This window comes from Rhyacophila brunnea, unplaced genomic scaffold (genome assembly GCF_057557595.1).
Source record: "Rhyacophila brunnea isolate RB1 unplaced genomic scaffold, BYU_Rbru_1.0 scaffold_17, whole genome shotgun sequence".
In the NCBI taxonomy this organism is placed as follows: Eukaryota; Metazoa; Arthropoda; class Insecta; order Trichoptera; family Rhyacophilidae; genus Rhyacophila; species Rhyacophila brunnea.
Genome location: NW_028232827.1, coordinates 28145861 through 28172076, shown reverse-complemented (window position 1 = coordinate 28172076; position 26216 = coordinate 28145861). Strand labels below are relative to the sequence as shown.

Below are 26216 nucleotides of genomic sequence, written 5' to 3'. Positions count from 1 at the left end.
TGACCAACGTACGATGTCGTGACGCGAGCTTCTCCAAGCTCATCTTGTTTACTATCTGAATCTGAAAATGGATGGTTTACTAGACCATCGGATGCTTATCGTGGCAATTAAGCGGTGACGATAAGTGTGGTATTCTGAAAGACATATGCACAAGTGATGCAGCTTGAAGGGGAACCGCGTGAAGCGGGCTCGGACCTCTCTCTGAAAATGAATTTATTATACAAGAAAATACCATTCATTGCCACGTTGGCTTATTGAACTACCATTAAAATAATAAATTTCTGTTTGAGCGCGCAGAAGTTTATATCTATCATGAATCTATAACCTATAAACTTCGATCAGCGTTGTCTAGCCGTGGTGTTGATAAAAACCAGAGCTCTATCTTCATCAGTACTCTATCCTTGTGTGTGGTGTGTGCTTATAATCTAGTTTATATACTACTCCACTCTGGTTCCCACCAGACCACAACAGACAATCTGAGAGTTGCTCATGTCCCTTTAAGGCATATGCCCCCTTGTCGCTGCTTAAAACTATCGTGATCTTACTCTAGTGCGCCAAGGTGACAGATGTCCAAGGGCAACATGAAGCTGTAGGGAATTTACTCAGCGATTAGCCAGATCCACCACACCACGGCTCATCTCCAAATCTGCATTTGCCTATAATGTTAAATTTTGTGACGTGTTGAGTCACACATCTTGTTGACCGGTCTTTATGCCGAGTCGTTTTTTCCGAAAATTATTAATTCTAAATGCTTCCAGCTTATGCGAAATAAGTAACCACAAGCGTTCATATGTATTAGACAATATGAATTACTAAGCTATTAAGAGTTGGTTCTTGAGGTCCCCACTTGAGTTTGCTTGGTCGCGCACCCTAAAAATTTGACAGAACGGACTTTTCCAGTACCTTCCTATCAACAGTCATATCACAGCGCCAGGACACACTGCTTTTCCCAGCTGGATTGACCCTCTCCCAATTACACGACTCACAACACAGAGTCCGGTGTGTAATTAGAGAATTGACCAAACAAACAGAGCAAGTGAGACTAGACCTCTCAGTTGTTTTTCTCACAGCTGCCAAGCTCTTATACTAAATGCTTTAATTAAGCTATATTTACAAGTTTACAACATCTTAGTGTCCTTCATAGCGATTTCATCTGTATCGTGAGATCGGGTGTACATCTCTGGTACAGATCTCGTTGCGTGTTCGCAACATCAAGGTTACATTGTTGGAAGAGACACACTCTTTCTACGGAGTTGTGTCGTAAATTCCATATGCATGACTTACATGCAAGCTCTACGTTTACAATAGTTGGGAAACATTACAAAGAGGTCAACTTAACTTTCATCTGGTATTCACAGCACAGGCTGTGACGCAGCACGTCTCAGACCAGCAGGAGTTCAAGCGTATTTCATGGCCGCAATGGTGCTCATTACTTGCTGTCTATCCCCTGTGGATCTCTACGTTACTGCTAGCACACGAAATCATCGTCCAGATGTAACATTATGTTGAATACAGCAATTCTGAAATTGATAACAAACTTTTGTATGCAAAACAAACAACATTTCTTACATTAGTTAGGCTTATCTTGTTACGTAGAAACGCAACTATAGTATTTCTTAACAATGATATGAGAATTCATTTTTTATAAAAAAATAGAATCTTATACATTTTCATCGTGCATACCGCACAATAATTTTCACATAGTGAGTACAGTTTTTCCATGGTATTCCCATCAGGTATGGATGTCTTTGAACAGACATATTTGTGCTCTTTCCATATTGAAAGAATTTACATTTTGCTTATAAATTACTAGCAAGTATGATCATTTTGTGATTCAAGTGTACTTGTTAAGACATAAAATATGGATTTTAACCATAGTTTGTGTGGCACAGACTGCTACATTATTTTTGTAAGTACCATGATCAGGTGATGATGGTACGTTTGCAGTTGCATTTTAACTACATTATTAAATGCTAAATTATAGTAAATCTAAATCATATTGTTAAATACTAAGGGGACGGCACATGTTACCCTATTTAATAATAACTAAATCCCGGTAAGGTAGATCCTTCATCGATACGATGCAGAACGCCATATTGCGGGTGTCTCTCAGTGAAACATAATGAATGCCGTGTACCTTGGAGGGGTACATAACTTTGTAAGTTGCAAGACAACCATTCGTGTCATTCATTTACTGATGTTCCAAGAGACGAGACAGCTTTGGTGCTATCATGTAAAACATGAAAGTTTGAACACTTATTTAACTATACTTATTATCGAAATGACAACACAGTACATAGAAGGCGCTTGATGTTACCATCCAGCTTGTGTCGAACGCAGAGGAAACTGTTGTTCGAATTCGGTACAGACAAGTGTACTTAGTGCGAAGGATAGGTTATATGCTATCGCTGTACAATATGATCGTACGAGTACTTCGTTCACTATACTTATATTGAGGTGACAATACAGTATGTAAACAAAGACCGCTAGATGTGTACATCTAGCATGTGTCAAACACAGAGGAATCTGTGGTATGACCATCACCCCTTTCGCCAAATGACGAAGAAGAGCATGAATGTCCTCCCTTGGAATTCGTGGGCACGGATATACGTTGCTTGGAGCTTACAAGGCTACTTGAACAAATGCAATTTTCCAGGATTAGACGCAGAGCGACGTCCGTTGTCTGGGAATCATAGGTGATCCGAGGCAGTTGGGAGTGCAACCACAGAACTCTGCAAGGAACGGGGTGGTCAAACTAGACACATATGACATATCAGGGAAGAAGATAGACTGTAGAAAAGGGGTTCACATCCACCTACCATGTGAAGTGCCCGTGAAAATGCACAGACGGCTAACATGGAGACCTTATGTGTTATGACACGATAACGGTTCCGTTAGTATGTTACTTACAATGGTGCGATCAAAACGCACTTTACTTAATTTATGGATGTTTATGCCTATGGGACAACACACACAAAAACTTAAGTAAATAAACATGTAAGTAAAATTAATTCAGACTTTGAGACATCAAGAAGATTCTCTCAGTAGGTGGAATAATATCCTAGCAACACTTGATGTGCGCTTGGAGATATTATTAAGGACTACTTGCACTGAAACGACGTGCAAATTTGCATTTGTTAGTGGTTAGTAGTGATGTACCTAGTAACACTACTAGATTTTCATGCTTCCTGCATGTGAAATCTGTGTTACGCTAGAAATGAGGAATAGACAAGTCTTTTTGAAACAATGAAGACCAAATCGATGCTTGTTTATGTAAGGTCTCACCAGTTGTGCTGCTGGCTGTCTGCTTTTAGCACACTTGACTGGCTCGAGAAGACGAGTGGACAAAGTCAGCGACAAGTTAACGGGAATGTGTAATCATTAATTGCACATCCTGAACATTGTGTTTCGCGACGAGTGTCAACTTGAATGAGAAGTATTGGACTTGGGACTCGCATTGTCAATTACCATAAATGTTTAATCGATCCATGGTGAATTGACCCGAGTTACGTAAGTAAGAAGAAAGAGATTGAATTGCGCACTGTGACTTTGGTGATGTTCGCGCACACCGTAGGCAGGCACAAAGTGACGCAAGTCGAAACCACAAGTTGTATATATGCGACTGGTCCTCTGCAGCAAACAGAGAGCAGTAATACACCCCTTCAACACATTACGTCCCTTGGAATGTGATGGTGACCATGGAGCAAAAGATGAAAAATGAAAACTGCGTTTAGTGAGATTTCCGTTTTCACCGAAATCTCACACAATTCCGCACCCTCACTTGAGCGAAAATTTGCTCACCTATCGAATTCCTTCCAACACAAACAACCACTACTTTGATTCTCCCTGTGAACGCAATGGTCAATGTAGTTGGACCAAGGTTTCACTGTACTTAACTTAACGACAAAGTCTTATGTTGAAAGACTTATGTCAAATTATACTAGACTTATGTATATCACAAGGCACAATATGAAGTAATATATCTAACGATGATGTTGGACGAGACAATTATTAACTAATATTTGGCGATGTCCTTTATATGAAATCGACCTAACGGCTTACCATTCAGATCACCTAATTCATAAACCAACGGAGAGATCTTAGTTAAAACTATATTTTCCACGTACCGTTGCGCGAGCTTGGTGCTGAAATAATTTGCCGCATCTGAGATTCTGAAGTTCTTACGCCAGACCCTCTGGCCTACGACAAGTTCAGCATCTTTCCTTCGGAGATTATACCTTTTGGCGTTCGATTGAAAATTTTCCAAAAGCTGAGCTTGGACGATTTCAAAGACGAACGGCAAGTTCTGTATGCGATCAGCATACTGCGCACAGTCTGCTGCCGCGGGGAGAACTGAGTCTTTGGCCTTGAGATAGTCTTTTGGAAGATGAAAACGACCATCCAAGATTATCTCTCGACCATGCATGAGGAAAAAGGGGGAGTACTTGGTTGCTAAGTTTACAGATGCGTTTATCGCAGTCTGCACGCTTTGAAGATATTGCGACCAGAGTCTCTGATCCTTTCCTACTAGGATTGCCAGTGAGGTACCCACTGTCTGGTTATATCTCTCAACTGTGTTGCTTTGCGGAGAGTACACCGCATTAAGGAACAATTTGGGGATAGAATACTTCTTAATGAACGCCTTGAATTCTTTAGATATGAATTGACGACCATTGTCCGTTAGAATACTGTTGGGTACTCCATGTTTAAGAAAGATCTCCTGTTCAATGAATTTTATGATAGGTGTTGCTGTAGCTTTTCTAAGTGGGTGTAACCACACATATTTAGAAAAGACGTCGACAACTGAGAGAATATGCATGTATCCCTCCTTCGATTTAGGTAGAGGCCCTATCAAGTCAATCGACAATGATTGCATCGGGCGGTCGACTTCCTTCGGATTCGACATAAGTCCCGCCGGTGCATTAGTTGTGTGTTTATATGCTTTGCATATAGCACAACCCTTAATGAATAACTTCACATCTCTGTAAATCCCTGGCCAATAGAACAGTGAGGAAATGCGCTTGAAAGTTTTGAATGTGCCAAAATGCACAGAAGTGTTTCCACTATGAAACTCTGAGATCAGTTTTGTTCTATCCGCGCCCTTGACGCACTCTTTCCAATTAGAGTCATCAAGGGGCAGATCTCCTGCCTTGAACCTGAGTAATTTATCTCCCTCAAATTTGAATCTCGGGAATTTTTCTGGGTGAGACTTCACGTTATTGACTAAGTTCTCGAACCAAAGGTCCGGTGGGTCTGCAGTGTTGCTAGCACTAACAGATGAAATCACGACTGGATTTCTTGATAATACATCAGGGACGGTGTTAAGCCTTCCTGGACGATGTTTTATTGAGAAGTCATATTGTGAAAGTCTCGCTGCCCAGCGAGCGAGCCTACCCTGTGGGCTTTCGAGCGTCGTTAACCATTTTAAACTAGCGTGGTCAGTGATTACCGTAAACTTATTTCCCTCTAGGTATCTCCTAAAATGAAATATACTGTCTAAAATAGCTAGTAGTTCTAGTTCAGTGGTTGTGTAGTTGCGTTGAGGCTTTGTTAAGGTGCGAGAGTAAAATGCAATCGGGTGCTCGCCATCAGAAAATTCCTGCGTGAGGACCGATCCTAGCCCTAGGTTAGAAGCATCACAATGTAAAGTGAACGGACTAGCGAAATCAGGACATGCCAAGACTGGAGCTGAGGTCAGTGCGAGTTTGAGTGCCTCAAACGACGCCTGAGCCTCATCTGACCAAGTGAACGCGGAAGCTCCCTTGCGCACACTTGTCAAGCCTGTCAAAGGACTCGCTACCTTGGCAAAGTTGTCTATAAACCTCCTATAATATGAACACAGTCCTAAAAACGATTTCACGTCCCGAGAATTCTTGGGAACGGGAAAGTTCCTGACGCTGTCAAGTTTCACTGGATCACAGTGTAATCCCTCCTCATTTACTACATAACCTAGGTATTTTAGTTCTTTTCTGCAAAATTCTGATTTGGAGAAATTTATAGTCATGCCTGATTGTTTAAACTTTTCAAAAACGCGATCTAGTAACTTCATGTGGCTATCAAAGTCTTCAGATATCACTATCACGTCGTCAATATAACAGAAAACCTTGGCCTCGAATTCCGGGCCGAACAAACTGTCAGACAATCTTTGTAACTCCGCGCTCGAGTTTTTGGTGCCAAACGGCATGACAACAAATTCGAACAAACCTCTGCGCGGAACCACAAAATTTTTGACGTCGTTAACGTTTGACCATACCATTTCGAGAAAGTAACATAAAACTAGCCAAGTCTTATATACTAAATGGAAAATGATGCGGATGTCTACATCCACACCATAAATTAATTGCTAGCTGTGTACTAGCTATTACATATCTTTTTACGGAATATGAGTATTTTTTGTTGCTATACTAAAACGTAAATGCACCAAGCCGCAACGAAAAACCACCGACCTAGGTATACACTGATCGAAACTGAGTGAAAAAAACTGGCACAAAATTTACAGAGAAATACGACAATGAATATCCTAAAATAATCTCACTTTAAAATTATTTTAATTATACTAAGACGTAAGTACAATTGGATCACTATATTCTTAACGGAATGTTCCGGAATGATTTTGCATTATAACAAAACACGGTACGGCACTGTGAAGTTTTGTGAAAAAGAAAAAAAACTTGCACACAACTTACAGAGAAATACAATAATAATTATCCTGAAATAATTTCATTGTAAAATTATTCTAATCCTACCTATGACTAAACATAGCATGACGTAACTACAATGACATCACACAATTCTTAACCGAACATTCTGGAATGACGCGCACTACAAATATTAAAACACTCGAAATTAATTACGGCACGGCGCAAAGGAAAAAATCCTACGCGAGTCGGTGTGACTTCTGCCCTTTTCTGGCAAGAGGTGAGCGCTCGTGAATTTTGTAACAAAAAGTTGTTACGAAATTACGATCTCCACTGAAATTGTTATTTGGATCGAACCAAAAAATAAATTTTACCATTAATCTGAGGACGCACAAGATATGCTATGTGACCAAATGGAAACAATAGTCTGACTATCTTGTAAGTTTTCATTCAAGCTAATCTTTTTATAGACGAGAATTCATTTAAGTAATTGCAGGAAGACTTAGCTTTGATTGAGAACGTCGAACATCGTCGTGAACTGGAAGGCCACGTGACTTCTACGTCTTATCCAACATCCTTCAGAAGCGACTTCACGTTCCTCCAACGTGAAAAATCCTAGAGTGCCTCCTGGGTGTATGGCAGGGAATGAAAATAAAAACGTCCTCTCCGTCGTCTTTCACCATTAGTCTCAAGTTTCCTGACTTGATTATGATGATTGATATCCACGAACATGTGCTTTTCAATAAATTCTATAACAGTATATTGGAAGGCACAACATGTTAATTATACAAAAGCGCGTTAAATGATTAACGCAAAAGTTATAAGTGTGCATGGATTGCACAGATAAACGTGGATGTAATTCGGATGTTGGATTCTAACCAACCATCCTTGCGCGTAGAAAGCGGAAATGCTCCCTCAATAACTTCACACTCGTTCACAAAATCACGTGTCGTCATTTATTTGATCGTGTCAAATAAATAAAAATTAATTTCCACAATGCAGAAACATTTTCAAAACCACACTAATGTTACTATTATCAATACTAAAACTGAGTAAAGTTAACTAAGTTACTATGGCAGAGCGCAAGTAATGTGCGTCTTGCTATTGTGAATGTTCAACTAGAAGTCGCCCGCATTTTTTTTTAAGAATGCGCGCAGTCGCTCACTTCTGGTATACCCAACCACAAATGTTCCGTCACTATAGAACATTCCAGAACCGCTCGGTTAACTAGACAAAATGCACTACGGAAGAAATACATACAAATATAACATATAATATGATTGAATGCTGGTGACAAAAACTCTCGCAAGGCACAGGAAACATGAAACCAACTTCACCGTCCAAATCGCGTTGGAGGCGCAAATGTAACATATAAACAAAAATAAAGTATGAGGCGGATTCAATTTGGAACAGCTTAACCCCACGCCGGGAAGCAACTCCCTTGGCGTGGATTCCCAGACTCACCAGGAGTCTGGAGTTAGGCTTGCACGTTTCCTTCAACCTTTGAGGTACCCCCGTCCAACAGGGTTGGACGCCAGCTAGCTTTTCTTTGGGAGGGAAACAGCTGCAAAAGACCATGTGTTTACTGGGACTCTAGGTTGATAAGTGAAAGAGGTTTCAAAGTATATCGCTGAAATGCGGTTACATTTAATGAGAGATTATTTCAGCGAAGGTTTACAAAAGATTATATATAAAAGAAGTGGGACGGAGGTTCTCACAGGAGCGTCTCCGTCACCAGCGAATGGCACTAACCTAGACACAATTTATAATTACATATTTACATGCATCGAGCCCTCCTCAACGTCCTTCCATTTCCAAGTCCAAGGGGTGTATTCCCGGGTGAAGATGACACTAGCACTTTACCCTTCGACACGGGTATGGAAATATGCCATCCATTGTTGAAGCGTGTGCTCCTAACACGACCGCGTTGCGCGGCACGAGCGCGTCCGCCCGGTAGAACGGTTGAAACCAGAAGAAGGAAGTTGCCTCCCACGCACTCGTGTTCTCCCCCCGCCGCTACGTCCCCCCCACCTTGTCTGCTCCGGCCGTTGATTATTTGCAGCCAGCATGAGTTTGGTGTTGCCAGTTAAGAAAGTATATTTATGGTTTCTTTAGGTGACGAGTTCATCGCGTTACAGGTGTTTCTTGCAAAGCTTCCACAACAGGAAACTGGTTGCTGCTGCAATGATGATGATGACGATTGCAAAAGTTGTCCAAGAAAGCTGGTTGGCTGCTGATGTGTCATTTATGATGGTGCCACCCGCGGCGGCTTGTGACAGCACGATTTCCTCTTTTGTCTGCTGGGAACCCATGTTATCGGATGTTGGCGTTAGTAACTTGATTTGTTACTGCTCTCGTATTTCACACTGGTTATTCCAGCTGTGTGGTCCAATATATATTGTTATTTTCTTGCTTGCGAAGCGTTTTGTCGTTGTGCAAAAACATACTGACCTGTATTTCGGTCACTCGTATGGTTTTTTTTTGCTTGCACTGGTTTTGTAATAACAATGAAACTCGTGTCGTTGTTTTGCAATTTGACGCTTGAACATTCTGGCGGCGCGTGCCGTGTGCGATATTTATGGTTTATTGTTCCTTTGCATTTTGTTGACCTAGTCTCTCCGGGAAACGGACACGACGGCCTGTTCGGGTTACATATTGTGTTTGTCCGAGGTCAGTTCCCTTTGTCGGCGTTGTTTGCGTATGCAAGTTATTCTCGTTAAATAAATATGCCGGTTTTAAACGATCGATTGAAACCGTGATATTTTTTCCATGTTTGCAAATGACATAAGTACGCGTGTTGCGTGTTATGACTTCATATGGTCCATTGAACGGGGATTGAAGTGGAGTCTTAACTGTGTCATCACGTACAAACACGTGTGTTGATTTGCTGAGGTCCTTGAAAATAAATACACGCTTTTCGCCGTGTTGTTGAATTTTCACAGGTTGTAGCTGTTGGAAGTGCCTTTTTAGCCTCGTGACAAAGTTACTAGGATCTTCGTCTGAGTCGACCTGTTTGCACAGAAATTCTCCTGGTAGTCGTAAAGGTTCACCGTAAACCAGGTCGGCTGCTGTTGTTTTCAGGTCTTCTTTCCAGGCTGCTCGCATACCCATTAACACGGTTGGGAGTGTTTCCGTCCATTTATTGTTTTCATGGCATTTGATTGCGGCTTTGAGCTGTCGATGCAGGCGTTCGACCATCCCGTTTGCTGCGGGATGATACGCTGTTGTGTGAATTCTTTTCGTACCAGTCAGACGGTTTAATTGCCTGAACAGGTTCGATTCGAATTGTTTCCCTTGGTCTGTAGTGATTCTCAAGGGTGTGCCAAATCTTGTGATCCATCCGTTGTAAAACGTACGAGCGATTGTTTCTGCCTCTTGATTTATTATCGGGAATGCCTCTGGCCAACGCGTGAATCGGTCGACGCAGGTAAGGCAGTATCTACATCCTTCAGACATGGGGAGAATGACGATGTCAATATGGACATGTTCAAACCGGCCTGAAGGTGCGAATTTTCCGAGCGGTGCTGAGACGTGACGGGTGATTTTGTTTTTCTGGCACTGTACACAATTGCGGGCCCAGGTTCTGCAGTCTTTTTTAATGGACGGCCACACGTATCTTTGTGTGACAAGTTTGACCGTCGCATTAATCCCTGGGTGGGCAAGACGATGAATGTGGTTGAACGCTGCCTGGCGGTGTTGTTTGGTGACGAATGGTCTAGCTAGCGGTGTCGATAAGTCACAATATACGTTTACGCTTGAGTCCGGAATTTGCACGCGTTTTAACTGCAGTGCTGTTCCTTCACGTAGGTACGTATGTAACTCTTCGTCGTTTTCTTGATCGGCTGCTAGGGATGTATAGTCCAGTGGGTTGTCAATTTCTTCGATTCTTGACAAGGCGTCAGCGACAACATTGTCTTTTCCGGCGACGTGGCGAATATCCGTTGTGAATTGGCCGATAAAATCTAAATGGCGGAATTGTCTCGGCGAACATTTGTCGGATTTCTGTTGGAATGCGAACGTAATGGGTTTATGGTCGGTGAAAATCGTGAACGTGTGAGCTTCAATCATGTGTCTGAAGTGTTTCACGGCTAGGTAAATAGCCAGCAATTCACGGTCGTAAGCACAATACTTTTGCTCCGCTGGGCTTAGCTTCTTTGAGAAAAATGCCAGCGGTTCCCATTGGTCGTCGATTCTTTGTTGCAGTGCCGCGCCGACGGAAGTGTCAGATGCGTCGCTGATGATTGCCAAGTGTGTTCCTTCACTCTTGGGATGATGCAGCAGTGTTGCTTGTGCTAGGCTCTCTTTGCTTATGTCGAAGGCCTTGATTGCTTCTGGTGTCCAGTTTAGAGGCTCTTTCTTCGACGTTTTTCCTTGTAGGAGTGTGTTTAGCGGAGCTTGCATCTCTGCGGCCTTAGGAATGAATCTTCTGTAGAAATTCAATATTCCTAAGAACCGCCGTAAGCCTTTTTGAGTTTCGGGTCGGGCGTAGTCACGTATTGCGCTAACTCTGTCTGGAAGTGGCCGGGTTCCCGTGCTGGAAACTAAGTAGCCGAGGAATTTGACTTCCTCTACTCCGAAGTGGCACTTTGAAGAGTTCACTACCAGGCCGTATTCTTGAAGGCGTTTGAATAGTACTTCCAGGTGTTGCAGGTGTTCTTGCTCAGAAGTTGACGCGACTAATATGTCGTCGATGTAGGCATAGCAGAAGTCCAGGCCTTGCAGCACCTCGTCGATGAAGCGCTGGAATGTCTGGGCTGCATTCCTCAAACCGTACGACATATATGGAAATTCGAACAGTCCGAAAGGGGTTGTGATCGCTGTCTTGGGGATGTCTTCTTTGGCAACAGGGATCTGATTGTAGGCTCTCACCAGGTCAATTGTGGAGAAAATCTTCCTGTCGCGCAGTGATTGCGCGAAGTCCTGGATGTGCCGCACGGGATACCTGTCTGGTATGGTTCGTGCGTTTAATCCGCGATAATCTCCGCATGGTCTCCACTGATCCTCGTTCTTGGGAACCAGGTGAAGCGGTGAGGCCCATGAGCTTTCGGATGGACGTGCTATTCCGAGTTTAGTCATGGTGTCAAATTCCTTCTTGGCGATTCGCAGCTTGTCAGGGGCTAGGCGTCTGGGTCGTATGGCGACTGATGGTCCTGCAGTGGTACGGATGTGATGTTGAGTATTGTGGATGACTTCTCTTCCTGCTCCATCCGGGCGAGTAAGGTCGGGAAACTGCTGCAGTAATCCATGAAATGTGGATTTGCCTGCGACAGTCTTGATCGATGTGATCTCCGATGTGCTGTAGCGTCCAGAAGTCGTAAGATGAGTCGTTTGATCCAATAGCTTGCGGTTTTTGACGTCGACGAGTAATCCAAAATGAATTAAAAAATCGACGCCAATGATGGGTTTTGTTACATCCGCCACGACGAAATTCCATGTGAAATCTCGCCGTAGTCCTAAGTTCAGGGTCATCGTGATGCTGCCATATGTAGAAATTACCGTTCCATTTGCGGCCGAAAGTTCGTATTGTGCTTTTGTTCGGCGCCCCTGCACTTTCGTGCGTGGGAAAACGCAAAGATCTGCGCCGGTGTCGATTAAGAATTGAATTTGCGTAGCGAGGTCGGTAACGAAAAGACGGCTTGAAGTAGGGCTGAAATCGCTTGCCGCATTTAACGAGCGCCCTGGGCGTTTCCCTCGGCGAAAGTGCACGGTGTGACGCACTTCTTCGCCTGCTGGCCGAATCTGTGATGGTACCAGCACATGCCGTGGCGTGATTGGCTTCGTTCTCTGGTTCGGGATGCGCTTCGATTTCTGCTGGGCTGACGTGACTGCCTGCTAGCTGGGCGGGAATCCTGGTTAAAATCCTTGGAGAGTTCTTCGCGGAGTGCTGAGATTTCCTGGCGTAACGTGACGACCAGCTGCTTGATCCGGCTGTCGAACATGTTCTCCATGGCTGTTTCAGCGATGGTGGCTTTCGATGATGATGCAGCAGACATGGCGTCTGCTAGGTCGGCAACTTTGTTCAAATCGGCGTCCTTCTGTGTGGCCAGGACCACTTGCATGGTGTTTGGTAGGCGGCCCATCCACAGAGTGCGCAGGATTTCGTCTGACATGGCTGTGCCTGCGAGGGTTCGCAAGTGACGCAGGAATTGTGATGGTTTCCTGTCGCCAATTTCTTCGTGTTCCAGGAGTCGCCTCGTCTTTTGTTCTTGGGTGGAGCTCAGTCTTCGTGTCATCTCCGTCCTTAAAAGCTGGTATGCTCCTTCCTCTGGTGGATTGAGGATGATGTCTCGTACTTCCGCGGCGTAGCGTGGCTCCAGTGCTCCCAGGATGTATCCGAATTTGGTTGCGTCGGTCTTGATCTCAGATGCCTCGGAGCTCCTTTCTGCCATGCAGAACCACATTTCAGGGTCCTCCGGGCAGAATGGTGGAATCCTCACCGCCACGCGGCTGATCTGTGCTGCTGCTTGCTGGGCCGGTGCTGTGGTGTTTTCTCCGGCAGTGTTGCCACCCCCGGTGGAATATTGTCCATAGGACATCTTGAAAAGCAAGTGATTTTAATTGAAAAGAAATACGCGGGAAAACGGATGTTGAAAAACTTCGCGGGAAAAACGAGATCGACGATTCAGTTCAACTTTCTCAAAGCAAACGCAGTGTAAATTTATAAAAAATTAAATATGCAAGTAAAGACTGTAAAAATTGATCAGCTGAATTGATTGATTTACTTTTGAGGGGTCACCACTATTGCGAGGAGGTGTGAGTGAGGATGAGGTAGGTAGCTGGACTTCAATGGATCGAAGGTAGATGCGTGTTTGAGTAAATCTCAGTTTATTCTCCTCAACAATACTTGAACAATTCTTACAGACAATATATTTAGAATTACAGTTAAATTGATAAGGTTAAATTATAAAGGCGTGTTGCTATGAGAAAAGTTGAACCGCGAGCGACGAGCAGAGATTCGACTATGTGTTTCAAAGATTTGACGACGTATGTTATCAGATTCGCCCCGCTTTGAGCTTTTATAGAAATTATAACAAAGAAAGGTTATCTGAGGTCAGGGCGTTGACCGGTGACCACATGTCACTTGTTTACTGTGAGTTTACTAAGTACGAGCAAATCTGATAAGTTGGCACATTTCCTGATTACCTTATAAGGCCGCGGAAATGCTGCTAACGCACACTTGTTACAATGTTGCTCAATAATTATTGTGAATAATTATAATTTATCAAGAAAGCAAATGTGTTTACGATGAAATTTGATGTCTTGCAAATTGCTGCGAAAGTTGACTGACCTGCCAGTGTGTGCAGTCAGTCAGATTATGAATCATGCCAACACGCTTTTCTTATCAACTAGTTTACATAGTAACAAATATTATTAGATACTTAAATATATTATGATAATTTATATGTAATGGTGAGTTTCCATGCTAGTCCCGACAGTTATGCTACAATACTTATGATACGGGTCCGAAGTCCGCATCTCGGTACAATGAGATGTTGTGCGGGACTATAGGGGGAATGAGATTCTAACAGCCCGTGAATTTATATTCGAGTGAAATTTAGATGAATTATTCTCATACGATCAAAATACTATCTAAACAGTATAATTTAGTAAATAATGATTTGATCGAGTCAGCGAATAAATGGCGTTTGCGTCAATGGATACAGGAGTAGCTGAGAATTTATTATTTGTTTATTATTGCAGTCATATAATTTGTTACTATGTGAATGGATCAAACTGCTGACACAAGCAATGAGTTGTTTACCGCCATACATTTAACAATTGAAATGAAATAACACCGCAGACGACCTTTTACTTGTCGTGGAATAAATTAGTAGTATATAAAAATACTTTTATCAGAATTTAAGAGTAGCTGACGATTCCCTAGGGCCTAGGCCCTAGTAACATTCAATTAAGAGAAAACCTTATAATTTTTATTCCAAGACAACATTTAATACGGAAACGCTGCTCTACAGGATTAAGGATAAAATAAATTGACCTAAATTATCATACACTAGGATAATGCAATGTGCCTAATAAATAATAGTCAGATGGACAAAACAAAATTCAATATTTTATTCACTTTTGTCTTCTGTTCATCACTTAGCTGGCTGACTTGCCAAGCCGGTTCGCACCCATAAGCCTAGGCCCACCCCTTGTAGGGACCATGATATGATGCTAGTATCTCGTAAATTTATCATAAACATCATGCGGATGGTATTTAGTCAGATTCTGGTTTCAGGGAATTTGTAAGAAAAAAATTAAAAAATTTCATGAAAATTTTGATGAATTTATTTTGTATTCCACTGCGGATGGAAAACATTTAAAAATATTATCAAGCATGTAAGTGTGGCAATGTTTAGAAGGTTTTTTGATCTCGTCACCTTGTGGTATGATGTTCTGTCTAAACTACGTTTAATTTTATAATGTTTGCAGATGCATTTGTTTCAAATATCTAATTATATACGGACATCTGTGTTGGAACAGATGATAATAGGCATTTGTATAATTTGTTCACGGGCAGATGTCTGGAGTCTGAACTAGGTATACAATTATCAATTTGTTTTTTTCCCACACGTTATACAATACAATTGTCAAGTTTTATTTCACAATATTCATAATATCATAAAAGAAAACAAGATTTCATAATATTAATTAAGGTCACATTAGCATTAGGATCATTAGTAATCGTATTACCTGGTATTAAAGCAATTTAGTGTGACCTCACGATTTTTACAAACGGTACCCGGGCTGTCATGAGATAATAATAATCATGCATGCAGCTGTGTGACAATGGTAACTTGACATTGTGAATATTATTACATAAATACAATATACATGTAAAAGTAGTAAATATCACGGAAGAGGTGATTTAAAAAATGCAATATTTTTGGTGTCTGTATTTTAAGATGTGATATTATATTAAAAACTTTTGTATATACACATAATTAGGAAATATATACCTCGGAAACACACATATTTGAATATATTATATATATAGTTGCCGGGTGTTCCTCCAATATGATTTAGCAATTTAACTACAATTATTATTATACACAATTACGACGAAATTAACTTATATCTATACGACTAATGTTTATAATATTAGCAACCAATTTTTGCGTTGTCATGATCTCTCTAATGTAAATATCATTGTTTAATACATTGCTAGAAAAAGGCCTCTCCAAGTAGATTTCATTCTTCTTGGCCCTGTATGTTTCATTGCTACATAATTCCACAGAATGCATGACTCGTTTGAACTCAATCTAGTGGTATGTAGGTCTATCATTCTGACGTTATCTATCTCTTTGGTACCACTTCTTCTTCTTCTTCGATGGCGCTACAACTTAAGTCGAGCCCTGGCCTCCTCCACCGCCGTCCTCCAGCCGCAACGGTCATCCGCAGGTCTTTTCCAGTTCATGATTTTTAGCAGCTGGTTGGCATCTTTTGTAATGTTGTCACCCCATCGTGTGTGTGGCTTTCCCACTGTTTTATAGAGCCGGGTCTTAGTTTTTCTGTGGACATTTCTGGATTTGAATATGGGCAGCAATGAGAAGTACGATTTATTTCCAGCGGTTATACGGGCTTTTATTTCTTCCAATTCCTCGTTCTCTTTTGTAATATTGGAACCCAGGTATGTGAACCGGTTGACAATTTCAAATTGATGGTTTCCAAAACTGGACTCTTTGGTACCACTAGATGACTAGATTTGTCCGGCTATGATATTTCCTTTGAGGTAGAGACCTGTCCATTGTCATTTTAGCCTTTTGCTTTACTAAATCGCCCAAAATAATAATGTCTACATAAGTGACTTCCCAATTTACCTATGTGCCTAAAAGAGAGTCGTATTTTTTGTAATCGCATATATGTGCGAAATATGCAGAAAAAAATATCCAAAAACTTAGACTACAATTAATAGCGTGCAATGAACTGTAAATATATTAAAAATGAGAAAAAATAATGAAGATTTTACACGTGACATATCATAACTCGAATAGCGTAAAACTTAAAAAATGATATTTCATAAAACTAGACTGTAGTATGTGAAAAAATACAGTGTTCATATTATAATTGAATCCAAATATTTTAGCCTCACTAAGCCAAGCCATAAAATAATGTATTTGCGAGAAGTAAATTTGTTAAAATAAAAACAAAGTATCACGAAAACTTGTGTAGAAGTAGCAAGTTAAAAATAATAAAATTTGATCTACGAGTAAACAATTTTATTTTTAATACAGCTGTTCCTTGTTTTAAGATAAAATTTTGCAACAGAGGTCTGTAATTTGTGTAATAAAAAGAAAATTATCTTAATTTTTGGAGGGTGTCATGTTGATGAAAAGTCGGCAATTGAAAACTAAAATAATATGTCACAGTTTAATTTGTAATAAAACACTGATTCGTTTCTCGTTATTCCAGCATTTTTTGGATGGTAAAGAATATCGAACATCTTATGCATTGTCATATTAATTATGAGTAAAATCTAAATTATTAGTCATTTTAATGGTGTTTACTGTCAATTTTTAATGGAAAGACTTTGTATTCCAGTACATATTCATAATATTATTAAAAATAAAACTGTATTTTTGTGTTTCATTCCAGAATAAAATAATTTAAATTTAAAACTAGTTTTTTGAGATACCACAGTCCTGATTCATGACGGCGACATAATCATTAAAATTTAACAGCATTATTTTAAAACTTATGAGATATTGAAAGAAGTTCATTGGTATATAAAATCTTAGGCTATTAATTGGAATTTATATGTTTTATCACTATCAAACTATTTGAAATATCTGGTTCAATATATGTGATAGATTAATTAAATAATTAATATAGCATGCATTTGGTAGAATATCATCTTCAACGGTACAATGATATTAAATTACCACAGTGAGATAATACGATTCTTGTATTGTAACAATGATACTCGTACCTAGACGTTGTGTATATTAAAACATAAACGCAACATGCATCATACAATTATGCACAGCCTCATTTGTCGGTACTGCATTGCACTTGGTAACGCTATTAAAACGCACTTGAATAAAATGCAATCACCGTAGTGAAACGGCCTGCATATTCTTTGAAAATGACCCAAAACTAAAACACGCTTTTATTATGATGGTTGCCCCACTTTTTAAAGCGATAGTAAAATAATGTGTAGTTTTTATTTTTAAGATTTTGTTGACGTGCGATTTCGATAAACAGATTAAAAATAACGAAAATATTGATTTCTCCGATTTTTTTTAAAATTATTTTTTAACCTGGGTTATTCACGGTGAACGTTGAATTTAATATAACTTCGCCACAATATTTTCAATCATTAATTTTAGAGTAGTAATGCCATTCATTTCTCGGTGGTATAGTCATTAAATCTTCCGTCTACGACACTGAGGGTGCGGGTTTGGAATCAAAGGGTATTTTACAACGTTTTTCTTAGCTCGTATTCTTATTTGTCCGGTGGTTCTTTGTCCGGTACAAATCTTGCAATCGATTTTTAACTAAATTCCCGACTAGACTAGACTTTAATAATATATCAGAACACGATGCCAATGCATTTTTTAATACTTTTAGCCATATTTAAGTAGAATTGAATTAATTTTCAGTTAATTCTGTTTTGTATGAAAAGTTATTTTGACACCATTATTGGTTGCAACTAAATTATTAATATATACGTGCGTTACTATGGAAATCAATATGAAATGTCAAAATGACATTTCAGTATTATTTCTATAAAGTACAAATTTTTTTGATCGTTTAAGCTAGCTAGTCAAATCAAGTTTATATGATTCAACATATGGACGAAGCATCTGGAAAGAAAAATGACACTCACTTTTTTTGTCGGGTCTGCCGAATGGCATAATCTGTTCTAACGCCATTACAATAAAGGTGATATTGCTATAAATTCCCGAAACTTTTTGTCGGGTCTGCCAAATGGTTCGGTTCGAACAGGTTCGCTCAAACGAACATTGATACTAGAGACACTGTTCTAACGCCGTTACAATAAAGGTGATATTGCTATAAATTCCCGATGCGTGATATCGCATAATGGATATTGCGTGACGTCTACCTATGCACGTGCGAATGTCACTGTGGGCGAATTTACTTGCTAGCTACTGTACTGAGTGCGTCGTCCATTAATATTGTCATTGGATTCAACAGAAAATTTAAAAATGTTATATACAAAAAGTTCTTTTTATCTTGTAATTATTTCAATGTGCATTTGATTAAGAATCGGGATCCAATGTGTGGATGAGTGTCTAACAATCATTACTCGTCTGATAATATTATAACGCCGACTCTGTGGAGGCCATATATACTGCGTATAAGCCAAAATATTATAAATTGAAAAGCTATAATAGAATTTATGAATTAGTAGCTGTAAGGCTGACATGACAAGCGCTTACGTACATGGCGTCATTTCCGGAAATTTGTACGTATGCGGTTCGCCGTATCACACTACACCGTGAAATTTTGTATCGGAAATATATGGTCGTATATTAAAGACCGTCCAACCTCTTTGGGTCGTATAGTACTGAGATAAAATTTATGTCTTAATAAAACACGGTTTTTTTTCAATTTACAAGACGCCAGTGGTTATCAAATTTTGAAAATAGCCGATATACTGAATTATTTGTTAAGTTCGGTTAGATTTTCATTATTGAATTCATGAATTTTGCCAAAATTGGCTATGAAAATAGAGATGACCGTATAGTATACGGTCATCTCTTTCCGATAAAAAAAGCTCACGGCGAATGGCGAAATGTAATACGTACAGTTAACATGTAACGACGTGTCGTTGGATCAATTGAACTATCGAAAAATCGTGTGCTTCAATGGTGCCTACCCTCTGTCTATATCTATCAAACAAGTCTTAACCCATAGCTTACGGGAAGCACAAAATTGTGTTTTTGCTAATTACTTTTCAAATGCAAATTAACACGTTAATTACAAAATTAATTAAAAGGGCCCGTAAGCATTGTGTTAATACTTTGGACGCTGAAGACGCACCTGGCGCGTAATGACCAGGCGGCCGATCAACGTAATTAACGTGCATTTTAAAGGTAGTAATTAAAAAATCATTATCTAGCCAGCAGCGAATACTTTAATAAAATAATTTTACTATAACAATAATTATTAGCTTTAAATATTTTATACTAAGTTTGTTAAAAATACGCATATTTTTTAAGTTTTGTTATAATTTAATATTTGTATGATTGGTTTGAACTGTGACGGGGCCCCTTTTTTTAAATATTCTGACGAATCGATCGCGTCATTTGCGTCAAAGAAAACCGCCGCTGCTTTTGGCGTGAAAATTAAATTGAAAAATATTATATTATTCCTAACTTGGGTACACCTTTACGGAAGTCGCTACAAAATAAAATATTCTCAATATGGTTTATTAATAATATTCTATCGGTTAGCTTAATTGAATTCCGTTGACGTGATGCCTCTTCGTTCAAAACGTACGGCAATTTTTTTCGCTCACCATTTTGTACGGCAGAGAAACACTTTTTGTTTCATTCGGTTGTGGGAAATTGCTGTGTTCGGCCGCCTGGCGCTCTACGGTGAAAATTGTAAAATATACTCATTACAAAAAAGAGTTTTCTTATAAATCGCGGATATATCTGTTGTGTGTTAAAGTGCACGTGATTGACGGAAATATATGGAAATTCGAGCCATATGTTATGTGTGTTAAAATCGTAATCGTAGACGAATAGACAAATACAATTTTCAATTTGAAATAAAATCTAAAACTCACGATTTCTGATGATTTTTTATAATAGTAAAGTAAACGGAAACTGTTTCATATTAATTAATGAAAATCTTTCGTAAATTATGTTATTGTGTAAGGAAATCTTGAAGAGTGTCTAAATTGATTTAATCATGATCAAATTTGGTGCTATTGTGAAAATTCGAATAATACAATCTAGTCTAGTATTTTAATTTTAATACATGGTGTTTTTGTATAAAATATTTCAAAGTTTTAATGAAAAGTTATAATATGTGAAGTGACAAAAGAAACGTGCTTTGAAAAATGAATGCTAAAATTTTCTATTACCTATCGACGATTTATAAGCATTATTTTAATTACAAAAATATGTTAAAACGGTCGCTTCGGAAAAATTTATTCATTATATTGTTTTAATAAACAATTGAGATATTATTTACCTAGAAGTACATCCATTGTACAATAGTAAAATAAATAAATATATACTTACAGATTTTCTTTTAGTTGATAGCTATTTCGGCCGTAATATCATTATTAGGACTAAATGGATTTTTATCTTTTATATCATATTATAAAAATAACTGTCGTATTTATACGACCATAATTAATGTTTTACCGTTTATTCTTAAAATAGGTACGTTTTTCACGTATTTTTATTTAAAATATTGAAATACATACGCATGTAAGAAATATGCATTTAAAAGAAAATCTAGGTGATCTTATTAAATCATTTAAAATATATAATAAAAAATATTTCTATCCTAAAATAAATTAAGTGTAATTGTTACTAATGAGTAATGACTATCTGAATAATCATTAATATGCTCTTCACTCCCCACTAATTTTAAATAAAACGTTATAATTTATTCATCCTGTAGGTATAGACAAATATTGTATTTTTTTTTGTAAATTTATAATACAATAGAAGAATAGTTTATATGCAATTTCATTAATATTATTAAGGAGGTACTTATAACTTATTTATATTCGTTAAAAAATAGCTTTTTGTATTTAATGAAAACGACAGCTCATAAAATGTTAGCAATTATTGTTGGTTAATAAGATGGTTATTTGCTGTCTAACTAGATGCCATTATAATGATAAAAATGTTAAATTAACTCATTTTTAATAGCGTAAAAATGTTACAGTTAGCTAACTGTGCATTAATCATATTCAAATGTTAATATGATTAATGCCAAAGAATCCACGCTTTAAAATAATTTATGTCAAAAATAATTAGTGTATGTTGCAGTTATTAACTGTCTGTTAAAAGAAATAATTTTCAACATTATATTATTTAGAAGAACACTAACTGAGAGAGTATATCACAACCAATAGAAAAAACTTTTTTGAAAAAAGTAAGCCAACCGGTCGGGAATCGAACCCGGCATCTCCAACGGGTAAACGCCCCAAACTAGTCGCATTCAGCCATTATGCTACGGAAGACATACTAATGACGACAAATATTTAAGCTATTGGCTATTAAATACCTACCACTCAACGCTCTTCGAAATCATGTTACTTCGGCAATCGATTTTTGTTTATTAAATCAAAGTAGGTATATATCAAAGGTATTAAATCAAAGTAGGTATCAATAATCAGAATGATATATTCTTAAATCTTGTGAATTATTCGTTTGAATAAAAGAAATAGTTAATTAAAAATTATTAGCAAGTACAAGAAGTTGCTTAAAAAATATTGGAGAAATTCCTAGACGTCGGTTAGTAATCGTTGTAATAGTAAAATAACTACCTACTTTGATTTAATAAACAAAAATCGATTGCCGAAGTAACATGATTTCGAAGAGCGCTGAGTGGTAGGTATTTAATAGCCAATAGCTTACATATTTGTCGTCATTAGTATGTCTTCCGTAGCATAATGGCTGAATGCGACTAGTTTGGGGCGTTTACCCGTTGGAGATGCCGGGTTCGATTCCCGACCGGTTGGCTTACTTTTTTCAAAAAAGTTTTTTCTATTGGTTGTGATATACTCTCTCAGTTAGTGTTCTTCTAAATAATATAATGTTCAATAATCAGAATGATATATTCTTAAATCTTGTGAATTATTCGTTTGAATAAAAGAAATAGTTAATTAAAAATAATTTTCAACTTCAAAAAACGTATAATAAATTAAATAAAGTGGTAATGCATTATTATTTATTTTATTTCGTACATATCGCTGTATAAGTACAATACTAACACAAATCAAAACATATCGTTATAAAGATGTAACTTAATAATTTATATACACATTCCTAGTAATAATCAATTAGATTGATTGATAAAATTATCAATTAGAAACGTAGTTTTAACAAAATTGATTTATTTAATTGTTATGCTGTACTGTAAGGTAGTGCATATATACCTATATGCATTATATAATATTGCATTACATACATAAATTTTTAATTATTCAATGTGTATAATATAGTACCTTACTAACGGATATTGTTTAATTTTTAGTGGTTGAGACATGATTTTTAGGTATTGAGAAGCGTATATAATCAAGTAAAGTTGTTCGATTACATATTATTTTAAGTTTGAATATATAATTATAAAATTCAGATTATGAGAACAAACCAAAGGGAATTTTAGCAATGAATAAAAATGGAATTATCTTATTTATAAAGGTACGCGTAGGTATACATATACTGTAAACATACAAATTGTTAGGTTAGATTATTGCATCTATTCAAAAGTAACTAGCTAGATACCCTCATAATATGCAGTCAATGTATATACAAATTATGACATGTATTTAAAAATACATCGACATAGTTATCAATAGAGAAACATAAGTTTTATGAGCATTTTATTCCATTGTTTAAACAGCTGGTTTAGATGTTGTGACAAGGTTTTATGACGTTTTAATATTCATTGAATACAAAAAACGTTTCATCGTAGTTTGTGATTGAAATGACCAGGAAACACAAAATAAATGGGAAGTGGGTTGCCTTCTGGGTGAGGCTGAAGCAAGATTTAATTTTCTAGAGTGTGGAAAAATATGGAATAAACGTAAACACGTGTTAAAGAATATCGACTGTTTAATCTGTATGTCAGTTAACTGCATGTTGGACCAAAAATGAGATTTTCATGGCATTAAGCATGTTTTCTGTGCTTACACAAAATTTCAAACTCATAACCCTATACATAAATACGTTATCGTTCTTCACACAAAACAGCCAACTGCAAGTGCCAAATTTTCAATATCGTAAATGGAACAACTCCGCTCTTTATAACAATTTTCTTTAAATATAAAAGGGAAGCTTAAATAGTGTATTAATTTATCATACAGCTAATTTTTTGTAAAAGAAATAATTTCCATGTATTTTTCGAAATCTTAACGGCGCACGTGCTCCGCGTAGGTCAAAATGGAGCTTTTATTGTATTTTCAAAGCATGATCCTGGGATTATCTTCAACGTTTAAGGAATGTCCAGGATCGTTCTTTGAAAATACTATAAAAGCTCCATTTTGACCTACGCGGCGTACCTACGTCCCCCCTTAAATTATTAAGTTTTTTCTCCTTCCTGAACAATTTGCCCAAATGGATTTAGCCAGTTTGCAGATTATGCAATCGATATTTAATTTTCAGAAGTTATCGTGATATGAATTAAATTTTGTTATGTGAATGAAACGCGTATAGAAATTGGTAATATTTGAGGTCTTTCCAGAAGCGTTGTATTTCTAAGTTTTTTTAATCTGACTGTCATTAAGTCATAAAGCGTTATTGAACTGTCCTGTGGGAATGACTACAATATTCGTAGAAGTTTTTAATGAAAGAAGTTCTACAGAATCATATTTTTATTATACTGATATGTTAGATGATAAATTTTATATATGTTTGAAAATTTACTGTAGATACCAGAAATATTGAAAAAATCATTCTATATAATATAAGAAAGTTAAGTCGGAAAATATTTAGTATGACTAATTACTATATTAACTGTTTATAGAAAATTTAACATTGGTCGCATCTAACAATATACGCAAGAAATTAAACAGGATTGCTCATTCAAATAGTCGGTGTTATAAATTGTTATTTATATGAAGATATTACCAAGAATTAAATTAAAACTTGAATGTTGATATGAAACACGGTTGACTTGTTCCGAAACCAAAGCATTTATATTATGATACAAATAAAGCTCTAGTTGCCATTGAAAGGACTATTTATACATACAAACAAATACAACGAAACATTTAAATGACCTTTAACAAAAATAGTATTTTTTTTAAAACATATTGTGAACATTACAAATTATAAGTTTAAGACATCCACAGCATGACTTGTAACATTATTATAAAAAAACAAAGAAAAATAAATGTAATAAAAAGGGATAAAAATGAAAATATAAAAATATAACATAATATTATGAACATACAAAAGCGGTGAAAATACTATAAAATCTATAAAAGTTCAAAGAAGTACACCGAATTTGCTAAAGAGACCCTATTGTAAGAATTTATAAAACAGCGTCCACCTAAACTCACTCTCACGCAAGTGGAATATATCAACACCCGAAGCAATTTGGTTGAACATAGTTATCGCCCTCCCAATTGGCATTACCAGTGGCAGGGTGGTTCTGCACCTTGGGAGAATAAACAGCACTGATGCTCCCTGTTTATAAGATAGTTATCAGAAACATACAAGTCAACACTGCCCAGAATGGCAGAGATCTCATTATTTATCGTCGAAAGTCGAAAAAAATACGTAGCTAAATAAAAATCTCTTCTAAATTGCAAACTGCCGGTAATGGCACCTTGTTGCAATGCGTACACGAACAGAATATTATTTTATCTATAATTAACTACCAATTTAACTACACTAATAACGTAGCTGTACTTATCGAGTATTGACATAATATAAAAATCATAAAATTTATCGGTCCACGACATCGATCATAAAGTAGTGATTATATTGAGATGCATGTCGCGTACTGTCACGCTGTTACGGTAACAAATTTAGTCAATGGTTTCGTTATTTTACAGAATATTTTCAACGGACACGATCTCTGTAAATTCACTGTTGGAGTAACCTAGTAACGATTTTCTGTAAATTCAATAATATTTTGAACAGAACCCAACCCGAAGACCATAGATAATAGAAAACAATCTTATAGAAAATACATGGTGCCAACCGCAAAAAACAAAAAAACACGCGATTTTGACATGATTGAAAAATGTGTAGGCATGTATAAAATGATAAAAAACGTTCAAAACGTCATACAGTTGTCGATGTAGTGTAGTACAACGTGAGGTGACCTCATTGTTGTATTGGTAATTTCGGCAGATTTTGCTGACTGACAATGTTCGTTTAAAAAGGTTCAAAATGTACTACGGGATAGAAGCATCAGTCTGATAACATTTTAAACACCAAGAAAAATGACATTACACACTTTTTTACTGAGACATCACGTGATAGTACGCGACATGCATAATAATATATTTCGCGCTTAATTGAAAATATGTTTGTCTCGTATGTAGTATCAAACCCGAGATCGACTGGTCAGTAGTTCGCCGCTATATCTCGACGGGATAGTAAATAGTCTACATACATGTAATAATGACTCTAAAATTGGACGAAAGGGAAATTTTTGGTTGCACTATGAATTGACCCTGGTAACCCAGTGAAAATACGAGGCGTTAAAATATTTTTTATACCATTTTAACGTTTAAAGTTTTTTTAGATTAATGATGAGTCATTCATTGTTTAATCTAGATCAGGTGATAAGCCGGTGATTTATTGCACTTAATTCACGGATGAAGAGATTTGTTTTAAATTTACATATATTTAAAAAAAACACCGTATATTTTCTGCTAGCTATACGGTCTTGACGCAAAAACGTGCG

At 37.5% G+C, this 26216-nt stretch overlaps 1 protein-coding gene across 4 annotated transcripts in view; it reads left to right on the top strand.

Annotated features, from left to right (window-relative positions):
- Window positions 1-26216, top strand: part of chas (chascon) — a 445618-nt gene that overhangs the window by 144244 nt on the left and 275158 nt on the right. The window contains exon 1 of one of the 4 annotated variants that reach the window (XM_085944587.1): window positions 20155-20212. The exons of 1 other annotated variant lie outside the window; for it this stretch is intronic. The gene's annotated coding sequence lies outside the window, so the exon portion shown is untranslated. 2 more of the 4 variants (XM_085944588.1, XM_085944589.1) reach the window with 2 other exon arrangements.